This window comes from Schistocerca gregaria, chromosome 3, assembly GCF_023897955.1.
Source record: "Schistocerca gregaria isolate iqSchGreg1 chromosome 3, iqSchGreg1.2, whole genome shotgun sequence".
Taxonomy (NCBI): domain Eukaryota; kingdom Metazoa; phylum Arthropoda; class Insecta; order Orthoptera; family Acrididae; genus Schistocerca; species Schistocerca gregaria.
The window spans coordinates 758,562,220-758,587,014 of NC_064922.1; positions in this window are offsets into that span (position 1 = coordinate 758,562,220).

Below are 24,795 nucleotides of genomic sequence, written 5' to 3' on the forward strand. Positions count from 1 at the left end.
ATATATCAGGAATGTTTCTCACGATAAACCTTTTGCTTCAGCCACATTCAACAAGAACGATGAGATTAGGATTGTCTTCTAACACTAAGACGTTTTAATCCTCCCATAAAGAGGTTCATATATTTGGGTGGATCATTTAGGAAAAGGGATGGTACTGCTACAGTGGCATCGAAGCTTACACTTAATGCTTCAGCCTTCCTGTTTCAGCAGATACGATATGAAATTAATGGGCTTGAGATAGACTGTACATGTAATGTAGGCGTAGCATCAACTCTGAAAACATATGTCTATGCTTCTCACTTGGGTTTGAATGATTTAGAAAATGCAAGGGGTTCATAGACGAGCCAGTTGGCACGATAGCGGAAGAGTACAGGCAATTTACTGCATGCATACCTCTAAAACTGCTAATGGTATACTTCGAAGACACGCAGCAAATTAGTATGATTGCTAAACAGGAACCTTTTCTAGTGCAGAGTGCAGCGGATAATAACTCATACATTCAAGGAGCCGAAGAGAAGAATGAGATCACCATCAATAAAATGATATGGATAATATCCAACATCACTGTACCAGACAAGGAGCATTTGAAACTTTTAGAAGTTTTGAATGCTGGTGTATTTCTACCATTAACTTTCTATTCATGAGAGCTTTTCGAGTATGCAGTGCTACTGACTCCAAGCAGACAAACGTGGGCTATTAAAACCTCTCATCAACTGGGGGCACCCAGATTCGTCACACTTGCGTTTGAGACCAATATAAGAGGGAATATAGTAAAAGATTCCACCAGATTTGGCAGTTGCAGGTTAACTAATGCCAGTGCCTACTAGAACTCTGAATTCTACCTGTATGGTAGGTTACATCTACTGTGGAATGAAAATGTATGACGTGTATGCTAGGATCTGAGCTTCTTACTATGAAGAGGAAGGATGTCTACTAAGCCCATGGAAAATCGAGGAGCTGGCGCTAGTCATAGTAATAGATTGCTCAAAACAGAATGAGGTAACTAAATCGGGACTGATAGAAGTACAAACTGAAACTGAATCTCCAGGTAGTTTCACAGAACACACTGCAGCATATGCTCTAGTTTTACATGACGATGTGATTAACTATTGTCTGCCCAATGCTGCTGTACAACAAGCTGTATAACTGAACAGATGTAGCACCACACCGAGAGCATTTCACAATGACATCTCAGGGTGTGAACATCATTGCAGGTGCTGAAGGTTCCTATGACGATGAGCACAAATAGTTCATATTCAAATCTGTTGCATTCTTAGCATATACGTAAGACGCCAGTATTATAGAAAGGGTTCCAGTGAGCATTGTATCACTGAGGCCTTTCAAAGAAATGAAGTGTGTTAAAACATAGAAGAGTGCAAAGAGGTTAACACATTTTTACCATGGAATTTACTGGAATGATCCTGGTGTCTCCTATGGTGATATCGTTTCGATTAATTGGCCATAGGGATTCCATCATCTATGACAAGGCGAGGAGAAGATCACAGGGATGTGTCAAATCTTTAAGTAGGCAGCTATCAAAGACCTGGAATTGTATGGGCGTCCTGCTCTCCATCAACTCAAGAAGATGTGTGTTCAAAATGATGTTGTCTCTGCTTATGAAAATGTAAAATTACTTTAAAGTTAGATGAGAAATAAATGAAATTTTATCTCACATTTTGGTACTTTTCTTTCATACTTTGTACGTAACTAACGTGTTTGTAACTGTGGTTTTTCTCAAGCACAGGAGACACAATTTTAGACACATTTACTATATGCCTGTGGAAGCAGACATGGTCACATGCTATCTGTTCCCAAAACGCAATATTTGCTGCACAATAGGCATAACCTCATGCAATAATTCCGTAAATTGTGTTAGCCTTCATGTTAAACCTCACTCCTATGTTTCAAATTAGTGTCATTTGTGCCTTGCACTTCATTTATATAGCAGTGGAGATAGGTTTTCTGCAAATAACGTCAAGAAAGATGTATGGCAGTGAGTTCACTTATATTCTTCTTCTTATTTTTTTAATCACATACTGATATTTTGAATGCAGCGATACTTTTTTAGATGCAGTTACATAATTTGGATCTTAAGAAACAAAATGTAACATAATATTTTTTCAATGCAGAGATACTTTTGTTTTCTTACACTAAAAATTATATAAATTCACAGTCCACCTAACAGTAGCAATGGCTGACAAATATTTTATCTGAACGATTGGTTAGGTCACTCTCACACACTTTAGCACTGGTTAACAAATATTTTACCCAAACAATCAGCTTCATCACTCATGTAATGACACTGGATGAACAATAATAATTTCAGTGGAATGAGAACTAAATATGCATCTACACTTAAAAACTAATCAGACCTGGATGGCTGATGGCAGGTGAAACTTAAAAAAAAGTATTCTGTTTGCATGGTGTGTAAGGTGTACTATATAAATATGTCTGTTGACTCACAGGGCGCACAGATATTTTACAACTACAGTTCTTGTCGATGAACACGGTGCACAGATATTCTTTTTAAAAGGTACATATTTGCAAGTGTATGCAGTTCACCATCATCGCGCCCATGTTGCAAACAAATATGTAAATAAACAAATATTTATATCACACACACACATTTATACACAATTACTTGCAATAAGATAAAAGGTGATACGATTTTGCAACATTTACAAACACTCTCACTCTCACTCATTCACGCCCTATCTCTCTCTCTCAGAGTCCTCGACACCCTCTTTCTCAAGAAGTGAACAGTGTGACTATGGGTGAGTCTCAAACCCATCCTCACAAATGACCTACTATTGTCGAGAGATGACAGACCAATTTCAGATTGCAGTGAAGTGTACACCTCAGGCCTTTGTGATCGAATACTGTGGAGCACCATGAACACCACTGTACAGACACTGTAAATAGTCTTCCATCCTGGTGACGCACGATGCACACCCTTAGCCTACCTCTGGGTGGCACCTTCCGTTGTGTGATCTGCATGCATTTTTGCTCTCAGACCTACTAACTCCACAATCGGTTATCCATTCGCCTCATGTTTCATAAGGCCGATAACCTTCTTGTTCTGTGGAATGAACCATAAGGATTATCAGTCACATGGGAGATGTGTCCAATTCTTCACCGTGGTGTCTCATAACTTTGTATGGAATGCAGATCTTTATTCAGTACTTGAAACTGTAAGTATCCGAGTAATTTTCCATCTGCAAAATGAGTTTTTACAAACTGTACGTGTGGAGTATAGACAGATAAAGTATGCACATCTCCATTGGTGTTGTGAACTCTAGTGCAATCTTCGACGTCTACACGGCCTTAAAGTTCTTTTGAATATTATGACCCATTTAAAATTTGGTCTAGCGATACATTTCCTTACACCATAACGCCCACCCCGTTCGGTTCTAATCTAAATATCGTGGTGTTCTCAGAAATTCTACGTTGTTTTACCGAAAACTGTGTTGTTTATTAATTTAAAAAATCTTTTTCGAAGTCACATGTCATAGAAGACCTCTCGTCTCGTTCAGAACAATATAATTGTTCAAGCAGAGGGAATGGTTGAATGAGATAGCTCAGGTGATTCTAACCACTCCATTCCCAATCTGAGACGTTGCTGGAGATTACAATGGTGAATAATGTATACCTGTTGATTCTACAGCGCTGTCATCAGTTTTGGGGTGGAGCCTCCTCACGGAACTAGTTGCTGTGGACCCAGCGGCAAGTCATGCAAAGTGCCTCCAAAATATACCCTTCATTAGAATCTGCGCCATACCTCTGATTTTTCCATTAAATCCCTTCCATTCTTCTTTGGGGATCCATCGAAATTCACCAGTAGACAGCGATTCTTTCATGGCGTGCCCATATAGGTTATTGACATTGAGGTACGTGATATAACTTGAATCAAAGGAATGTGTTGAATCTCTCACACACTTGTTGGTTATTTGTATTGATGTGCTTGTAAACACTTAGGCAAAGTCCCGCATGGATCTCTCACTCAATGAAAAGAACCACGTCAGGATCCATTCATAAGTCAATGCTGTAGTTCGTTTTCTTGAGCATAGCGTCCCAGGACATGTAATAAAAGGCACGATCGAGAGTATATGTGATCATCCATAGACTCCAGAATTTCTCGAAAACATCCGAGAGCAAACACACGTCTGTACCCATGTAAAGTCTTGCTAACTCTCTCTGCTAAGCATTCACAGCATGTTCATACTCTGCATCTATAGTGGCATCACCTGTAAGGTTGCTGGAGAATGCAGTTATGTCAGGTAGCCTGGTTTCCTTGAGTTTTACCATACTATCCACATACTCATAGAGCAAAACCCCTTTCCTATTTAAAAGTTGAAACTTTTCGTCGCCAGGAAATACAGCTCGAGTAATATGTATATCCTTCTGTGACGGGGTTACAACAAGTTTCTGGGCTGGTACCTGCATAAATCGGAGTGAGTCAAGGAAGTGGAGCGTAATTCCTGACGTCATTCACTTAGAAAGTGAAACAAATTTCTCAATGCTCTCAGGAAGGCCACTGACCTGATCCTTCTTCATATCAAAATCTGTCAAATACTCAACAAGAAAGTGAGTGTCACATACTCTTAAATTATTAAAGAAAATGGGTATGTGTCATTGTAACTGATACTTCGACTGCTTAAGAGTCTCGAAAAATTTGGTCTGTATAGCATTCACGGTGCACTTTTTGAACCACTGGGTAACTGATGTGCTCCACAATATTACGCCATTATCCCCAATGATAGCAAAGGCGCGTCTCGCGAACAACACTGTAGCATTGCTTGGGGGGATGCAATAATTTGCAGTACAGCACCAGGTTGCATTTATCTCTGGGATACCGCAGATCGTTAATGATTTTGTGGAGTTCTACTTCCAACACAGGAAGGCATGCTTTGAGAAACCCTACTGGGCTACAGTATGCTGCTGCTCGATTCCTGACCCATGTGAATGAAATCTGTTTCTCAGAGGCATGAGCAATCACTGAAAATTCTAACTGCTGTTCACTAAAAGGATGGGGGAGGACGTTACTACTAGCCACAAGATTACTACTGTCAACGCTGCCTACTAAAAGAACAGAGGAGGGAGCTGCCACTAGCCACAGGATTACTATCACTGTAACGATGGCTAGTTCCCAAATGTTGATGCTGCCTGCATGGGGAGCATTCCTCGTGGCTTGAGAGAGAATGTGGGGAAGGACATGGTGAATTGCCCCAGGATGAGCAGCCTGGATGTGTTTGTAGAGACACTTGTCGCCACAACCGTGACCAGTTGCCAGAGGGAGGGCGGTCCATGTACATCGGAGCTGAGCTGGTGCAGGAGTGGCAGTTGGCGGGGGGAGGTTGGAGGGGTTGGGGGGGGGGGGGGTAGGAGGGTTCAGCTGTGGCTTCCCGAGTACAACGACAAGGTCTGCCTTACACAATGGAGTGTGCCACACAAGACCTTGACTAGACGGCTGTATCTTCACCGCTCCTGGTACCTGCACCACAGCATATTGAGGGGATAGTTGTTCTCCCTCAGATGGCTGTATATTCCCCGCCCCTGGTACCTGCACCACAGCATACTGAGGAGATAGTTGTTGTCTCTCAGATGCGAGCGCTGGAAGAATAAAGAAAAAAAAAAGTACAACGTTCCAGACAAGCTACAAGGAAAGAACATTGATTATATGTAAGTGCCATGAGTGTGTATATAAGTTAGCTGTATTGCTCTGGCTCCATCACTCAGATCACTGGGAATCAAATCCTGCATCTCCTCATGGCGATGCAATTCTGCCTCCATTTCCTCCATCCATTATGACATCTCATCATTCTTGCCCAAACCACCGTGGATGTATTGGTGCAACTCCCCTAAATTTCATACACCACGTTGATTTAATAAAATAAAAACGTATACACTCACAAAATTAAGATTTTTTTAGAATATACACTTACACCATGTCTGTGATGTGGGTGGGGTCACACCCTCCGTCCCTCCCTGCTCTTGATATCGAAATCATGTACAACAACAAAGAATACATCTCAGACAACGATGTATTACGTACACACAGCATTAGGATGAAATTTTATAAGGAAAAAAATTGTTTAACGACTCTGATTCGTTGGACAGCAACATATTACTTATACACACGGTACTACAAAGAAGAAGAAAAAAATGTACTTACAACCTTGATGCTGCTGCTATTATTGCGTCTCAGCCTCCACCAAATCCAGTATTTCATGGATACATGCTGAAACAATACGAAGTTCTTAGTGCAAAAAAGGATTAATATGCAGTTATTGATTGGAATATGTGCTTACCTGGTAATTCACCTTGCTTATGGCATTTGTCACTGGCACCGCTACTGTTGCTGGCTGAATGTTTCATTTTGTTGTGCAAAGAGTCAGTGCACAAGCAAATGTATGAAGAGTAGGAATGCTGATAAGCACACAAGGAAATACACAGACAACCTGATGCAGCCACAGACGATCACACAATGAGGACGAAAGTGGATGTTGGGGAGGGGGGGGCTGAGATTTTATATAGGTTCACTGATTAGTACAGTATTTGGGAGGGGACAGAACACTTTGGTCTGCATGTTTAGACATATTGGTTCATGCAGGTGTTCAAACAAGCAGGAAGTAACCAACTGAGAGAGAGGGACTGGAAGTGAATCTGAAATTTCCTGGTCAAAGTAATGCTTCCGCCAGGGTCTTTGGTGGATAGGCATGTACGTCCACTCAGACCAGTACTGGCGATCGCAACTTCGGTCAGTGGACTATGTGGCCCCTGACAGCAGTTTTTGTGCACGCAGTGTTATCTCACAGTCAGCACAGAGGTGGACTGTGTTGCCTTATGTAGCAGTTGGGACGGTGCTGTGGTACAGAGGTTGGGCAGCGAGTCGAGAAGGGTGATTGCAAATCACGTGTTTCATGTTTATAAAAAGGTTCACATTACTGCTGCAAATTAATAGTCAGCCAATCAATTTGATGGATTATTTCCAAGAGTGAAACGAATTCCCTGTCACTTTTATTTGTTGGAGTGGAAGGATGTAAGGTAGGGTACCTGTTTATTTTAGGGATACATCAGCCATCCTCTCCCCACTTAGCAGGAGAATATAGGGTCATAAGTCGATCAATCAGTTTGATTGGCAGCTGTCAAAATTGTACTGGGGGAAGGGGGAGTGGGAGGAGTGAGGAGTTCTCATGCTGGGGAAGGCCGATTTAGAGAGGTGGGAGTTTCTCAAAAGGACTGATTATTCCCAGAGGGTCACAAGACAACCCTCAAGGGGTCGTGCATCAGTTAGCATAACAATAGGTCATAATCAATCAGCTGTCAAAAATTTTGCTCATTCTCTCTTTGCCCAACTATTAACATACAGGGTGTTCATTTTAAGTGCAGACATTGAAATATTTCGAAAACAACACAATGAATAAAAAAACGATAATTCCAATTTGTTTGTCTCGGAGAGGGACATCCAGTGATACCACAGTTTGTTCCCATTTCCACCCTGTGCATGGGTGGTGTGAGGCAACTTTCAAGTCGTCAGTGTGTGACATCGTGGCCATTTGTTACGTTATATACAAAAAAATTATACGTATATCTTATATATATATTTTCATTTTTTAATTTATCAGCATGAATTTTTCTTTTGTTTGAGCATGACTCTTTCTCTCAGGGATATTATCTTTTCTTATCACTTTTACTTACGTGCATAAGTAAATATGAAACGGGTTCTTGAAGGGCCTCAGTTGTTCATGTAGCAACTTTAGATTTTGAACGCGATGACTAAAATATAGTTGCCGTTAACTGAATTGAATGTAATTTTGGTAATTCCTATTTATTGATTGCAAAGCAAGGCTAGAGAGAATTTTGATTGTTGCCGTGGAGTGGCCAAGATAAAACTTACTGAACTCCTGGAATCTGTATAATTTAAAAACATGAACTTTAACGTAAATTAATTATCTGTTGCAATTTAAAAAGGTTCTTATAACGAAATCTCTCGCATTTACATTTACTGTTAACACTGAAAAATAAATTAATACTTCGGCGCGTAATGGCCGACCAGAGGCTGCATTGGAAGATGAGCTTCTCTGAAAAAATGCTTATTAAAAATATTTAGCCACTGCGAGCATTTGAGGTGACAACTGTTACAAAGAAATTCATTTTGTGATAATAATAACAATTTTATTTTAGCAGAAATACTAGTAACTTACATAAAATATGTGTAGCCGCTCAATGGCTGCCTTCCGTATAGCGAAACAAAACAGTGTGTGTACCATGAAGTACGTCCTTCCTCCTCGACCGTACAAACATGTCTCTTTCAATCCTTTCCCATATCCATAGACATTAAATAAAGATGCTACTCTTAAATTATCTCTGCATATCAGTTGTTTCAAGAACATTAACTGTATTTTTACACTAATTATAGTCATAAAATAATACTTAACTGCGGTTTACGTACCGTCACAAATGGAAACCCCGTTTTTTATTGCAGATTGCGATTCAATGGCGAAATCTACATGCTGTTTTGTTTGAAGCACTTTCTTAGATTCACCACAGATGGCACTGTAATCGGAGGAATAGAAATGGGCACATAGTCGGAATTTACGACATACTACTCAATGGCCCTTAAATATCAAATGGCTCGTGGGACCCAACCTACATGCTGCGAGGCTAACACAGGCCAGTATTCCATAATTTCTAATTGGAAACTCATTTCTCAATGTTGTGTCCCTCTGTCATACTGAACCGGGGGCTGCTCGACGCGGCGCTGTGGCTGTCGATCTAGGCGAACATTATTCTATTTTTTCAATTAGAGTTAGTGTACCGACAACTTCAACACATTTAGTGATCCGCTTTTCAAATGACCGTACACAGGACAGAAGCATATCTGTGAGAATGTCAGCACAGACGTTTCCGATGTGATGGACCATGATTTCACAGCCTGTTGGAAATTGCTGGTACACCTTATCACTTAAATATCTCGACAAAAAGAAATTTGGTGACGTTAAATCCAGCTACCTAGCCGGCCAATTAATAGGGTCGCCTCTGCTGATCCACCGACCAGTGTAAGTATGGTGTACTAACTCCTGTGTTTCAACTGTGTAATGCGCTGGACAACCGTCATGCTGAAAAGTAGTACCGATAGTTACTGTTTCAAAAAGTTTCGATATTTGTTTTCGTTCAAAGTGCCATCAATATAATACGGACCAGTGAGTTCGTTCTCCGTGATGCCACACCATACGTTACCGACCAAAGACGCTGACGGTTACCTTGCCGTAACTAGCGGAGATTGTCTACGCTCCAGTAATGCATTTTGTGTTGGTTGCGCTGCCATAGTTTGTGAATGAAGAGTCATCGGAAAATAGTATCTCCGTGAAGAAAGTGGGGGAATTTGCAATTGTTGACATGCTCATTCACAAAACACTATCCGGCTATTGAGTTCTTGGTGCAGTGACACTCATGGATGATACTTCTGACGATGCATTACTGTATCGATACAACCCACGGGCACACCGGAGTTGCAGTGTAACTGCCAGGCGCTTCTCCGTGGGGTGTGGTGCACTGCCGCTAGTACACCTATTTCACTAACTTCTCCAGTAACACTTCCTTTCCTTTTTCCGGTCTTCTTTACCCTGCCATAGGACATAAATGCGATTACAACGAACGAGAGCGAGCTTTCTTTGTAAAACGCTCGGCTTACAAGGCAACAGCAGTCTCAACATATTTTCTACATACTCCATAAATCAGAAACATTTCAATTTTTTTCTGTGGCTGCATAATTCATCGTTCTGTTCACCCAATGATAGTTGTGTGTGCAAGCAATAAACACTGCACAAGCTTGTAATGTTGGCGCTATATGTTCTACATCTGCACGATGCGTGAGCTCCGGTCACAGTGTAGCGGCTTTTATCATGCATCATAATTCGCTACAGGGCCACACTGGCGCGTCAGGTAGTCCCCTGTTCGATATGTCGAACGAATAGAATGTTGCAAGAGTTGGTTTCCAATAGGAAATTGTGAAGTACTGATGTGTCCTCCCCTTTCAGCATGGAGGTGGGGTCCTGCGTGCCATTGGATATTCAAGGGCCGTTGATTAATTAGCATATCGTAAATTATGATTGTACTCCCATCTCTATTCCTCCGATTCCAGCGCCATCTGTGGTGAAATGATGAAAACGCTTCTGACAAAACGTATGTAGATTTTTCTATAAAATCCGAATATGCAGTCAATAATGAGGGTTCCCATTGAAGACTTCAAAGTTGTCCCTCGCCACTAGTGCACAGGGTGGGCTGGCAGGGAGAGAGTGTTATCGTTGTATGTCCCCCTCTAATGCAATCAAATTGAAACCATAACTTCTTTTAGTCAATGTGTAGTTTTCGATATATTTCAACGTCTTCAGCTAAAATAAACACCCTGTATAGTCCACGGCCTGCTATCAAACTACCTAACTACAAACCACCTACTACACAGATACCAATCAGGCGCCACAGCAGCACAACATTTACCTTGGGAAAGGTAACAGATGACCTGAAGCTTACCATAAGTGTACGAGAGGCAACTATCATGTTCTTCTTAGACTTCAGGTAAGCCTCTGACACTGTCGACTACGACTTTTGCTTGCGAGACTTAGCAGCTTAAATTTATTGCCAAGTGCAGTGCAATAGTTTCACTCATACCTAACCCATGTCCGGCGCCATAAAATTGAAATGGAGGTAGGTAATATTAGGTGTCCCCCAGGGGTCGGAGTTAGGTTCCATACTGTTTTCATCGCCTGTAAATGATGTGTCATCTACTTTGCCCTATTGCAAATAGCACATGTATGGTGTTGGCCTCCAGTTGAATCCTAGTGGAAAACCAATAAACCTGAACACAGCTATCGATAATCTCAGTGGCAGCCTGTGCACACTATCAAAATGAACACGGAATGGGGGGTTGAAGCTCAACCCATCCAAAACCCAAGCAGTATTAGTTGCTCATGATTGGCTCATTAGCCCAAAATATCAGAAAACCCTTCCATTCTTAAACATCAATGGGACAAATATAAGCTTCCCTTCCTCAGCAATGAGTCTTAGTGTAACAATAGATGAAAATCTAAATTGGACTGAGCACATAACTGTAATGTGCAAGAAGGTATCAACACCTCTTCAGGCTACTGGAACTGTTTATGAATGCTTGTGTCCGTTACACATCTGTGATTTTCGAGTCTTTGATCATGTTTCACCATCATATGTACAACTATCCCGACTGCATGCAGATAAGCGCAGAGAGTACACATCCTTTGTCTTCTCTAAGATCTTATCAACGTACGCTTATCCTCATATCTCTCCTCGACCTTAATTCTCATGTCTGAATAACAAGGGGCAACACCCAATCCCATCAGCGCAAAATACTTTTTGTCCCAACCAATCATTCACCCAATTTCTTGAAGTCCGTCTTGGTAGGAGAAACTCGACTCTGGAATACCCTCCCGAATATATTAGAGAACTGAACAACATCTCCAGCTTCAAAAGAAAGCAATGGCATATATAGTGAAGCAACGATAATGACTGCCATTGTACCACTCGTCAGCCCTGTACATCCTTCTTTCCAACCTTCCTCATTTCCCAGTATTCTTAACTGGTAAGTTCCTCTTAAATTTCCTTTCCTCAGAAGTCGCTATTTCAGAAACCATAAATTTTGGTCGCCTATAAATTCTTCTTATACCTTCCTTTATCTTTATTGTTAATATTGTCATTATTTTTACTATTATTATTATTATTAATATTACTACTACTGTTGTCTCTGTCAGTGAGAGCAGGTGCAGTAATACAAATACTGCCAGTATTAACTTTATTAATTCATAGTCATTATAATTTACTCACTCTGCCACTCAGATCGTTTTAATACTATTTGTCATATTAAAATTATTTCATAGTTAACCATTGTGTAAGAAAGGTATTGCAAGTGTGAAATCCTTGTCCAATGTAACAAAAAGCCTGATGGCTAGACTCAGATCAGGTTCAATAAAAAAATAAAATAAATAAGAAGTGAAGTGTGGAGGAGGTGGTGTTAGATTAGGGAGTGGTCCCCAAACTGCGCTTTTTTTAAACGCTAAAGGACATGAACACATTTTACAGCATATTGTAGAGTATACAGCAGAGGAGGAGTCTGGAAGCAATGAGTAACTGTGTCAGCCTGACAGTGTACCCCGTCATGTAGCGGCATCAGTGAGGGAATGATTTGTGGCCCGTCCAGAAGCTCGGTCTGAACACAATGGAACAGCCTTGGAGGAGTGAGTAAGAACGCCGACTTCCCTGCAAACCCCGTTGACCAACATCACTACCTTAATTATCAGAACAAATAATTAATCTACATATTTACTATTATTCACGAAAATGTGAATTACGTGGCCTATTTGAGCTTCCCAGATCATAGGCCGTATGTGTGTAGAATAAACAAAGAAGCAATCACTACTCTCTCTGGTTTCGTCTCTTGAGATAGAATGGTTCAATATTCCTCCACAGTAGTTTATAAACCTCACTGGACGTGTCCAAAACAGAGTTCAAGCCGTCATAAAGGCGAAAGATGGACACACCCCGCATTAATGTCCACTAATCCGCTAACAAGTGACAAGTGTGAGAATTATCGCACAATCAGCTTAACAGCTCATGCATCCAAGTTTCTGACAAGAATAATATACATAAGAATGGAAAAGAAAATTGAGGATTTGTTTCATGACGAGCAGTTCGTGTTTAGGAAAGGCAATTCTGAAGTTGCAGTTGATAATGGAACCAAGACTAAAGAAAAATTAAGACACGTTCATAGGATTTTTCGAGCTGGAAAAAGTGTTCGACAATGTAAAATGGTGCAAGATGTTCGAAATTCTGATAAACTTAGGGATAAGCTGCAGGGAGAAAGAGGTAATATACAACACGTACAAGAGCTAAAAGGGAATAGTAAGAGTGGATGACCAAAAATGAAGTGCTCGGATTAAAAAGGATGTAAGACAAGATGTAGTGTTTCGCCCCTACTGTTCAGTCTGTACATCGAAGAAGCAATGACAGAAATGAAAAAGATAGGTTCAGGAGTGGAACTACAATTCTAGGTGAAAGAGTATCAATGATAAGATTCGTTGATGATATTGCTATCCTGAGTGAAACTGCAGAAGAATTACATGATCTGCTGAATGGAATGAACAGTCTAGTGAGTATAGAATACGGAAGTAGGGGGACACCACCCCTCATTCCACTGTTGCCAGATGTATCCAAGATGGCTGCGATGACGTCATCCAAGATGGCGTCGTGTAGACTTGGCAACAGCGCATGACATCATTCAGGATAGCGGATTTTGGCGGGAAGATAGGTCAATTGGGCTACCTCCACTAACCTAACCCTCCAGAAAAAGTGGCAGGAATTTCAAATTCCAGCAGGATAATGTGTCACTCCTAAGAAAATAGCTGGAAGATAAGTCACTTGAGGTTCTGTTGCTAATCTAACAAAATAATGGGAAGAAGGTCAATTGGGCCACCTCCACTAACCTAAGTCACCCGACTGCCATGTCCTCCTATGAACTGGCGCCAAGTTGGAATTTAGGCAGTAAACAAAGCTCACTTGGGGTTTTGCTACCAACCTAAGAAAACTGTTGCAAACGAAGCTCACCTCCACTAACCTAAGTTACCAGACTGCCACCTCTTCCTAGGGCTTGATGAGAAAAGGACTCAGCCTGCACTAGGCCAATCGATAGAGCAATTATTTATGGATGGAGTATATTTATCACAGAACATGCTGTAACATGTCCCACAGCATACAACCTGCAAACTACTCCTACATAACTCCTGTATAAGACTCTACGCACACACACGGTTGCTAATTGTAAACAGTAAAAAAATAACCCATTCCACAGCCTACAGACATGCAAACCACTCCTAAATAACACAATACATTTACTTCCATAGAGTCAAACAACTCGTAAATTGTCAAACTAATAATACGAGACTGGAATAGAAGGGAGAACCGATAGAGGTACTCAGGGTACCCTCCGCCACACACCGTCAGGTGGCCTGCGGAGTATGGATGTAGATGTAGATGTAGATGTAGATGTAGATCCTTCTAAAAGACTCTGCTCGCTAATTGCCAGCTGTCTAAATCATACACCAGTCGTTACCAGAGAGCATCACCTTCTTGTCAGATCACGACGCTTGTAGCCTTATTCAAGATGGCGGCATACATTGTGTTCACCAAGTGCTGTTGACCTATCGGCGCCGCGACGTCGGGTGTTGGCTCAAGATCGTCAGCTTTTTCTCTTGCATCGCTGACGTCACAGCCTGGGCCTTTTACTCACGCCGGACATAACCGTATGTAAATATCCTAACTAAACTATGACGTGAGTACTGTTATTCAATCTACATGGTCTAGGACACATCTAGAGCACGCTTGCATTACGAAAGCCGAGAACCGCGCTCGTCCCACCAGTGGGTTAAGCACTGAGGTAGAGGGAGATATGCTCCAAAGCCTTCTCTCGGGGGTTGCATTTCAAAAACTAATCAGTTATCTAGCTGAGGGCGGTGTGATGGAGTCTCAAATACCGCGTGAATATCACGTTCCTTAGCGGAATCAGTGAATTTATCCCTAGGCTTCATCGTTGTAGTACATATTCCTACGATCGCCATCACGGTACTAGTCGTGAAAACACCAAATTATTCAGAGGTAATGTCATACCTCGATTCGTAAAGCGGTTATAGGTTTTAGCATGGATGCTTGGGTGCACCTGTAGAACCAAGAGCGCTTGTAAGAGTAACATAGAGTAGCTGTTGGGATCGGGATTTTTAATTTAACATCTGCTCGATTACGTCTATGGCAATGTGGTATGACTCACAGGAAGAACGTAAGAGACATGCACATGGATCGTTGATTTTCGATCAGCATTATTTGGTATTGTATGCATCCAGTTATTGAAAAGGTAATATTATACTTAGTATAAGTGCTGGGTGCGTGATACGTTAGCATTTGAGCATCAGGTTTATAAAGTATACGTGTTTGTCTAAAGGAAATGTTTATGTGCTCTTGTACGGAAGGTAAGGATTTGAGTTAGAGTACTGTGATAGCGAAGGGAAGAGTATGTCCATTGTCCGCAGCTCGTGGCCGTGAGGTAGCGTTCTCGCTTCCGTTCTCGCTTCCCGCGCACGGGTTCCTGGGTTCGATTCCCGGCGGGGTCAGGGATTTTCTTTGACTTGTGATGACTGGGTGTTGTGTGATGTTAGGTTTAAGTAGTTCTAAGTTCTAGGGGACTGATGACCATAGATGTAAAGTCCCATAGTGGTCAGAACCATTTGAAGTATGTCCATTTGTAAGGACGGTACAAGTATTTCCAAAGCCACAGTGGTCAACAGAGTGTATTTACGATACTTCGCTCATTCTCGAATGCTGTTCAATTTAGAGCGAGATCGTAAGACTTAATTGTAACTATAATGATAGAAGATATATGTGAGGGTTTTCTAGAATGTGTCCGTGTATGCAAAGTCTGTGGTGGTATTGATTCAGGTTCCCATGTTAATAGTAGCAGTCTTCCAAATGCAGAGGCCTGTTGGAGTGTAGGAATGTATCAGAGATAACTTTACCGTCTTCTAGACGACCGAATAGCGAATTAATACTTAGCATGTACTGGACTTCTTTCGTGATCATGTGTAGCTTTGAGAAAATGGTGCTTTTGTGGTGGAGCGTTATTCCCTCCCACGTAAATTGTTCGGTCGATTGCTTCTGCACATTTTGTGCCTCTATTTAGTTAAGGGAAGACCGATTATGGTGTGTTTGACACACGTTTGACTGTTCTCTAGGCGTGGGAAAGACCGTAATTGGTTTGTAAAGTATATTGATCATCTGGAATCTGTTAGATGCAGTTCACTCTACTTGTTTCTAGTTAGTCAATGGTTTACACCACGCTGCACCTCTCTAAAGTTTGGTGATGTGGAGAAATAATTTACAGTCTATATCTTGTACATTATGTTGCGTTAGCGATCGGGAGGCTAGTGCTGTGTTCTTTATATCGAGAAGTACAGCGAAAATTGTATAATATTATGGCGAAAATAGGGTGTTCTTGTAAACGACGAGTCTGAATATGTGCATAGAAAAGCGAGCAGGCAAGGAGGTAGAGACAGTAACGCATTTGTAACGAGGGGAAAACGATCGCCAATTTGTAGAACAATTCTGAAAGTGACTTCGGTTTGCTGATGTAAAAGGGGATGATTTGGTATGGTTGGCGACATGAATTTCATGTTTACTAAATCGAGACAGTACACGGTGATATATTCCCTGGTTGGAGATCGGTTTGACGCTCCAATATTCTTGCAAGTGTTGTATGTATTTGATGACCTGTGGACAACTTTGCGATGCTTAATTTTCGGTGCGAAATGGTGATCAGTGTAAAATAGTTTATTACCACTGAGTGCAGCGTCTGTAGAAAGAAAGAACAGGTTCAGGGTGTATAGTTCAGGGAAATGTCGGTGAAATTTAGCAATCTTTGCAAAATACAGACAGAAATCTCCAGAAAGGAAATGGTCGATTGACTGTGGTGAGATATAGGAGCGGTGAGACCAGTTGCGTATGTTGAGAGCAGGAAGGCCATCACGTTATGTCCATGTTGAAGACTGGATTCGGCGATATTTTGTCAAACAGGTTCTGTTAGGGAAGGAATTTTGGCGCATACAACCTCAGACAACAAGAAAGCGAGCGTTAGCTATTTCAGGGGCACTATAAAATTACGGAGGATTTGGCTAATTTATTTTTTTCACAAAGCCATGTGACGTAAGAATAACATTGAGAATGTTTTAGGTGTCGATGTATCAGTCAAGCTTGGGCGGGTACGTGCGGTTGAACGCGTGTGTCAACACGCTCTGTGCTATTCTGCCTTCAGTGGTTAAGACAAGTGGCGCCTGGAGATGCCTCGAATATGAGACTGGTGTGAACGTGTTTTGGAGTGCTCTGACAGTATAACGGTGACCGTATAGAGGAGTGCAACTTTCAACAGTGTTCAATGACACCAGCTTGGGGACTGTGATGGAGTGTGTGGGGACCCGAGCTGCGGCAGCCTCACTTCGCGGGTGTTGTGGCCTGCACTCCTAAATGGAGGTCTGTGACTGCTTTGACAGCTGACACTGCCCTCATCTCGCGGTCGTGCGGTAGCGTTCTCGCTTCCCACGCCCGGGTCCTCGGGTTCGATTTCAAGCGGGGTCATGGATTTTCTCTGCCTCGTGATGGCTGGGTGTTGTGTGATGTCCTTAGGTTAGTTAGGTTTAAGTAGTTCTAAGTTCTAGGGGACTGATGACCTAAGATGTTAAGTCCCATAGTGCTCAGAACCGAATAGCTGACAGCGGCGTCAACTGTACGTGTGATTGCATCATCATCGGTGTTTAGCGGATAGGAATTTCCCGTGTGTTACGTATGAATGAATGTGCCACCACCTCATGCTTGTGAAAGCCGAGCAGGGGCTTGTGCGCTGTTTGACATCTGACTGATGTGTCACTTATCGCTACCTCCTGTGTATTCTATTGGACAGGGGGCGGTGGACTGTGCTTGCACGCATTGATTGCAGTATTTCGAGAGCGGCTCTGTAGTACCTGCTATGTGCTATGTGGGCAGTTTACGAATACTGAGGGTGTCTACATATCAGTGTGAAGAATTGTTTAGGAGTAGTTTGCTATTGTGTAATGAAATTACGAGTTGGTTGCTTGTCTGTGGCCTGTGAATAATTTAGAAAGTGCTGAGATAATAACATGAGAATGTTTTTTAGTATTTAGGCATGGTGTACGGCAGAAAATATGATATTGTAGTCCATTTTTTGTTAAGAGTTTATGTTAGTGAATGAACTTTTTCTATGGGGTGATCAATAAAGGGAACGTAAAATATTTGTGGAAAACTAGAATTTCGGTTGGTTCGTATTTTTTCTACATAGTGATGTGACTTGGGAACTTTGTTAGATAGACTTGCAGTGGTATGTATCTACGGGCGTGTGAAAGAAGGCATTGGAATATATCTCCCTCTCTCAATGCTTAACCTATAGGTGGGGCAAGCGATGTTCTCAGCTTACGTAATGTAAGTGTGCTCTAGATGTGTCCTAGACCATGCAGATTGAATAACAATACTCACGCCATAGTTTAGTTAGAACATTTACATAAGACTATCTCTGGTGCGAGTATAAGGCCCAGGCTGTGACGTCAACAGTGCGAGAGAGAAAGCTGACGATCTTGAGTCATCACCCAACGTCGTGGAGCCGATAGGAACTAGGTCAACAGCACTTGGTGAACACAATGTATGCCGCTATCTTGAGTAACGGTACATGTGTCATGCTTTTACGTGAAGGTCTGATGTCTCTGGTGACAACGATATGAACTAAACCACTTGTGCTCTGATGGATAAACGGTACTTGTGTCATCACATGAAGTCACTACAGCGTCCTCTGACTGCGAAGAAATGTACTAAGTCAGTTGGGGTCTGAACTCAGTGGCAAACACAGTGGGTGGTGTACTACCTCTAATTGAAGACTGGTGTATGATTTAGACAGTTGACGATTAGCAAGCAAAGTCTTTTAGAAGGATTATTATTTTGACAATTTACGAGTTGTTTTGCTCTATGGACGTAAATTTATTGCATTATTTAGGAGTGGTTTGCGTGTCTGTAGGCTCTTCATTGGGTTATTTTTTACTGCTTGCAATTAGCAAGGAGGTTTGTGTGTAGAGTCTAATACAGGAGTTATGAAGGAGTAGTTTGCAGGTCTGTATGCTATGGGACATGTCAGAGCATGTGTTCTGTGATAAATATACTCTATCATTAAATAAATTGCTCCAAAATATATAAAGTACGTTCCTTCCTCTATCCATTGGCCTAGTGCAGGCTGAGTCCTTTTGCCACCAACCCCTAGGAACAGGTGCCGGTCCGGTGCCTTAGGTTAGTGGAGGTGAGCTTCGTTTGCAACAATTTTCTAAGATTGGTAGCGAAACCCCAAGTGAGCTTTGTTTACTGCCTAAATTCAAACTTGGCGCCAGTTCATAGGAGGATGTGGCGGTCGGGTGGCACAGGTTAGCGGAGGTAGGCAAATTGACCTTCTTCCGATGATTTTCTTAGATTAACAGCGAAACCTCAAGTGACTTATCTTCAAGCCATTTTCTTAGGAGTGACTCATTCTCCTGTTGGAATTTGAACTTACTGCCATTTTTTCTGGAGGGTTAAGTTAGTGGAGGTAGCCCAATTGACCTATCTAACCCGCCAAAATCCGCCATCTTGGATGACGTCATTGCCACCATCTTGTATACATCTGGCAACAATGGAATGAGGGCTGGTGTCTCCCTTGTCCCCCTACTTACGGACTGAGAATAAATCGAAGAAAGACGAAAGTAATGAGCAGTAGCAGAAATGAGAAGAGCGCGGAATGTAACATCAGGATTGATGGTCACGAAGTAGATGAAGTTACGAAATTCTTCTACCTAGGCAGCAAAATGACCGATGATGGACGGAGGACATCAAACGCAGACTAGCATTGGCAAAAAAGGTATTCCTTGCCAAGAGGTGTCTACTAGTATCAAAATAGGCCTGAACTTGAGCAAGAAATTTCTGAGAATGTACGTTTGGAGCACAGCATCTTACGGTAGTGAAACAAAATCGGAGAGGAAAGGAATACAAGGAATATGTGGAAAACATTTACAAGGAGAAGGGAGAGAGGACAACTGTTAAGATATCATGGAATGTCTTCCATGTTACTAGAGAGAGCTGTAAAGGGCAAAAACTGTAGAGGAAGACAGGGACTGGAATAGAACCAGCAAATGATTGGGGACGTAGGCTGCAAGAGCTACTTTGCGGTGATGAGGCTGGCACATGAGAGGAATTCATGGCGGGCTGCATCAAAGAAGTCAGAAGATTAAAAAAAAAAAAAAAAGTAGGTGTCCGGATTTTTTCGTCAAGTAGTGTATTTACGATGACCTTTCGCGAGTTGGCTATTTTCAGAACAATTGTCTGGATGTTGTTATTTCCTGCCGTCGACGCCTGGCTTGCACACGGACCTGTCTATTTTCCTTACAGGCGCTGCCTCCGTTTTCTGTCCGACTGCTTGTGGTACCCTCCACAAGTGAACTGGCTGTTAGTGCGTCCACCAAGAGCGGGGTTCGTATTGGAGTGCTTCCCAATTGGACAAACACGGTGCTCTCCAGCCCTTACGTTTGATTCACGTTCAAGAAGAATCAGGATGTACTATATCCTGTAACTTATTTCTCCTTAACTGATGTCCAATAAACCCGGTGTTGTCGAAGGACAGCAACAATTACTTTTCCCTCCTCAGATTCCCATTTCACGAAGTATTTCCGTTATTCTTGCGTGCTCATCGAACCTACCAGTAACAAATCTAGCAGCATGCACCTGAATTGCTTCGATGCCTTCCTTTAATCAGGGGATCTTTGGGGATGCTAAAGGCTCGAGCAATTCTCAAGAGTGAATAGCCAGTCTACTATACGCCGTCTCCTTTATGGATGAGGTACACTTCCCCAGAATTCTCCCAATCAAACAAAGTCGAGCATTTGCCTCCCAAACTACCAGCCTGATTATGTTCTTTCAGTTTCATATCGCTTTGCAACGTTAATCCTAGATATTTAATCAATGTGACTGTGTCAAGCAGCTTATTAATGATGCTGTATTCGAACTTTACACCACTGTTTTTCCTACTCATCTGCATTAACTTACATTATTCCACATTTAGAGCGAGCTGCCATTCATCACACCAACTAGAAACTCAGTCCACGTTATCTTGTATCCTCCTAAAGTCACTCAATGGCGCCACCTTCCCACAGCGTCATCACCAAACAGCCGTAAATTGCTGTTCACCCTGTCCGCCAGGTCATTTACAAATACAGAGAATATCACATTCCTCTGCCGAAATCTACCTGACGCTTTCGCCGTTACTAAGTAAACTCGTGACGAGCGCCGCTCTTCTTTGTAACTTGCTTGTTGTCTCTATTGATAGTCCATGGTGAGGACCCAAAGCTGACTAGCAATACTGAAGAACAGGGTGGAACGAGTGTTTTTATGTACTATGTATTTCTTTATGTTCTTTGCAATTAATGTCATTTTGGTTTATGTTTTCTCTTCAACTTGCACTACGTGGTAGCTCTACTTTAGGTCACTCCGAACGTATACTTCTGAATGTTTTACATTTGCTGCTGGCTCCAATGATTTATATCTTGGAGTGTAACTGAATAATAATGGGTCTTACCCAAATTTACGCGTAATACGCTACATTTATTTTCGTTGACTTTCAACTACAAGCACTACGCTAAGTGTCGATTCTCTGCAGGTCTTATTTCTCTTTGCTGCGGTGTCCTGGCTTTTTACTTGAGATATATACAACAGGATAGTGGTCCTTCCGACGTTACATATATACGCAACAGCAACCCTAATATTCTTATAATATGTTACTGTCACAGCTGACGGGAATAGTAGCGAGCTGAATTCTTATCTGCTATCTACTACGAAGACCTTTATCTAGTCACAAAACTCACAGAGCTTGTCTAATGTTCCATAACTCAACTTTCTTCACTAAGCGACAGGGCAAAACTGTATCAAATGCTACCCGAAAGTCGAGGAACATGGGACAGAGCTGTGCCTTGTGTAGAGGAGGACGAGGGTTTAAAATTATAACACCGATGTTATAGTTTTGAAAAAATATTTTATGTTTTCTTGTTTTCTTTTTGTTTTTCTGTAACTTGGAAATTTCAGCTCCGAGTAAATCAAAATATGTATTTCATTTTCAATATTAATTTGATAATCCGATCATTAACAATATCTTTTTAAATTGTATTTAAATTGTTGTTACTCAGAGTCGAGTCGGTACGGAAAGGTAAAGGAAAGTTAAGTGTTTTTATATGTATCAGAGAGTAAACTGTGATCACACCAACGCCTCTAGACTCTGATAAGTCAGAGAACGCGCTCTCGAAATTCTGGTACCAGCGACGATATAGTGTGTGTGTGTGTGTGTGTGTGTGTGTGCGTCGTGTAGGACGAGATGTTGGCCAGTGTGAAGTCAAGTCATAATATGCAAGACACGGTAGGTGAAACAAATTTTGGGCGTGTGAATTAAGTTCCAGATACCTTGAAATCCCTTGCAGTTAATCAATGTTTTCGAAACGACTGGAGCTAGCGCGCTTGCAGACATCGTCGCCTCAGCAACGTTGACAATCCGTGTTCATGCCAGACTACTTTAGAATTTACGTACGGTTTGCTACGTGGATTTATTTGAGAACTGATAAGTGAATAATGACACTATTCACGTAAAAATCTAACTCACTGATTTTCTCATTAACAATAGTCACTGTCCTTGCTCTTGGCTCCTGTACGTTTGCTATTCTGCATCTATATGTATTCAGCAAAGCGTTGTGAAGTGCGTGACAGACGGTACTTCCCTATGTAAAAGTTATTGGGGTTTCTTCTCCTCCGTTCACGTAATTTTTCTGTCTGACTGGGCACCATTGGGGTGTCTGCCCGGTTAGACGTGCGGTCTAACGCACTGCTTTCCTAGCGGAAAGGTGTGCCGGTCCCCAGCACGAATCGGCCCGGGGGATTATTGTCGAGGTCCGGTGTGTCAGCCAGTCTGTGGACGGTTTTTTAGGCGGTTTTCCATCTGCTTCGGAGAATGCAGGCTGGTTCCCCTTATTCCGCCTCAGTCACACTATGTCGGCGATTGCTGCGCAAACACTGTCTCCACGTACACCATAATTACTCTACTATGCAAACACTGGGGTTACACTAGTCTGGTGTAAGACGCTCCCAGGGAGCGGGAGGAAGGGAGGGAGGGAGGGCGGGAGAGGGGAGGAGGTTCCACTGGGGGCCGAACCGCACAATAACCCTGGGTTCTGTGTGGGACGCCGGTGGGCTGAGTGGACTACTGTAGCCTGTTGTGGGGTTGTGAACCACTATTGCGGGGACGAAGCCTCTCCGTCGTTTCTAGGTCCGCACTTCCATACAATATAATACCACTAGGGCCATACAGACTCCAAGTAATTTACATCAGATATACAGGCAGTATTACAGTGAACTAATGTAAAAACATATATTACGCTTGTTTCGTAATGACTCTATTTTCTACATCACCTACATCTACATGATTACTTTGCAATTCACATTTAAGTGCTTGGCAGAGGGTTCATCGAACCACAATCATACTATCTCTATACCATTCCACTCCCTAACAGCGCGCGGGAAAAACGAACACCTAAACCTTTCTGTTCGAGGTCTGATTTCTCTTATTTTATTTTGATGATCAATGTAGGTTCGGCTCAACAAAATATTTTCGCTTTCAGAAGAGAAAGTTGGTCACTTAAATTTCGTAAATAGATCTCACCGCGACGAAAAACGTCTTTGCTTTAATGACTTCCATCCCAACTCGCGTATCATATCTGCCACCCTCTCTCCCCTATTACGTGATAATACAAAACGAGCTGCTCTTTTTTGCACTCTTTCGATGTCCTCCATCAATCCCACCTGGTAAGGATCCCACACCGCGCAGCAATATTCTAACAGAGGACAAACGAGTGTAGGCTTTCTCTTTATTGGACTTGTTGCATCTACTAAGTGTCCTGGCAATAAAACACAACCGTTGGCTCGCCTTCCCCACAATATTATCTATGTGGTCTTTCCAACTGAAGTTGTTCGTAATTTTAACACCCAGCTACTTAGTTGAATTGACAGCCTTGAGAATTGTGCTATTTATCGAGTAATCGAATTCCAAGGGATTTCTTTTGGAACTCATGTGGATCGCCTCACACTTTTCGTTAACTGCCACCTGCCACACCATACAGCAATCTTTTCTAAATCGTTTTGCAACTGATGCTGGTCTTCGGATGACCTTACTAGACGGTAAATTACAGCATCATCTGTGAACAACCTAAGAGAACTGCTCAGATAGTCACCCAGGGCATTTATATAGATAGGGAACAGCAGAGGTCCCAGGACGCTTCTCTGGGGAACACCTGATATCACTTCAGTTTTACTCGATGATTTGCCGTCTATTACTACGAACTGCGACCTTCCTGACAGGAAATCATGAATCCGGTCGCACAACTGAGATGATACCCCATAGGCCCGCAGCTTGATTAGAAGTCGCTTGTGCGGAACGGTGTCAAAAGCTTTCCGGAAATCCAGAAATACGGAATCAACTTGAGATCCCCAGTCGATAGCGGCCATTACTTCGTGCGAATAAAGAGCTAGCTGCGTTGCACAAGAACGATGTTTTCTGAAACGAAGCTGATTACGTATCAATAGATCGTTCCCTTCGAGGTGATTCAAAATGTTTGAATACAGAATATGCTCCAAAACCCTACTGCAAACTGATGTAAATGATATAGGCCTGTAGTTCGATGGGTTACTCCTACTACCCTTCCTAAACACTGGTGCGACCTGCGCAATTTTCCAATCTGTAGGTACAGATCTATGTGTGAGCGAGCGGTTGTATATGATTGCTAAGTAGGGAGTTATTGTATCAGCGTAATTTAAAAGGAACCTGATCGGTACACAATCTGGACCAGAGGACTTGCCCATATCTAGCGATTTGAGTAGCTTCGCAACCCCTAAGGTATCTACTTCTAAGAAACTCATGCCAGCAGCTGTTCGTGTTTCAAATTCTGGAATATTCCATTCGTCTTCCCTGGTGAAGGAATTTCGGAAAACTGCGTAAAATAACTCCGCTTTAGCGGCACTGTCGTCGGTAACAGTACCATCGGCACTGCACAGCGAAGATATTGACTGCGTCTTGCCGCTTGTGTACTTCACATACGACCAGAATTTCTTCGG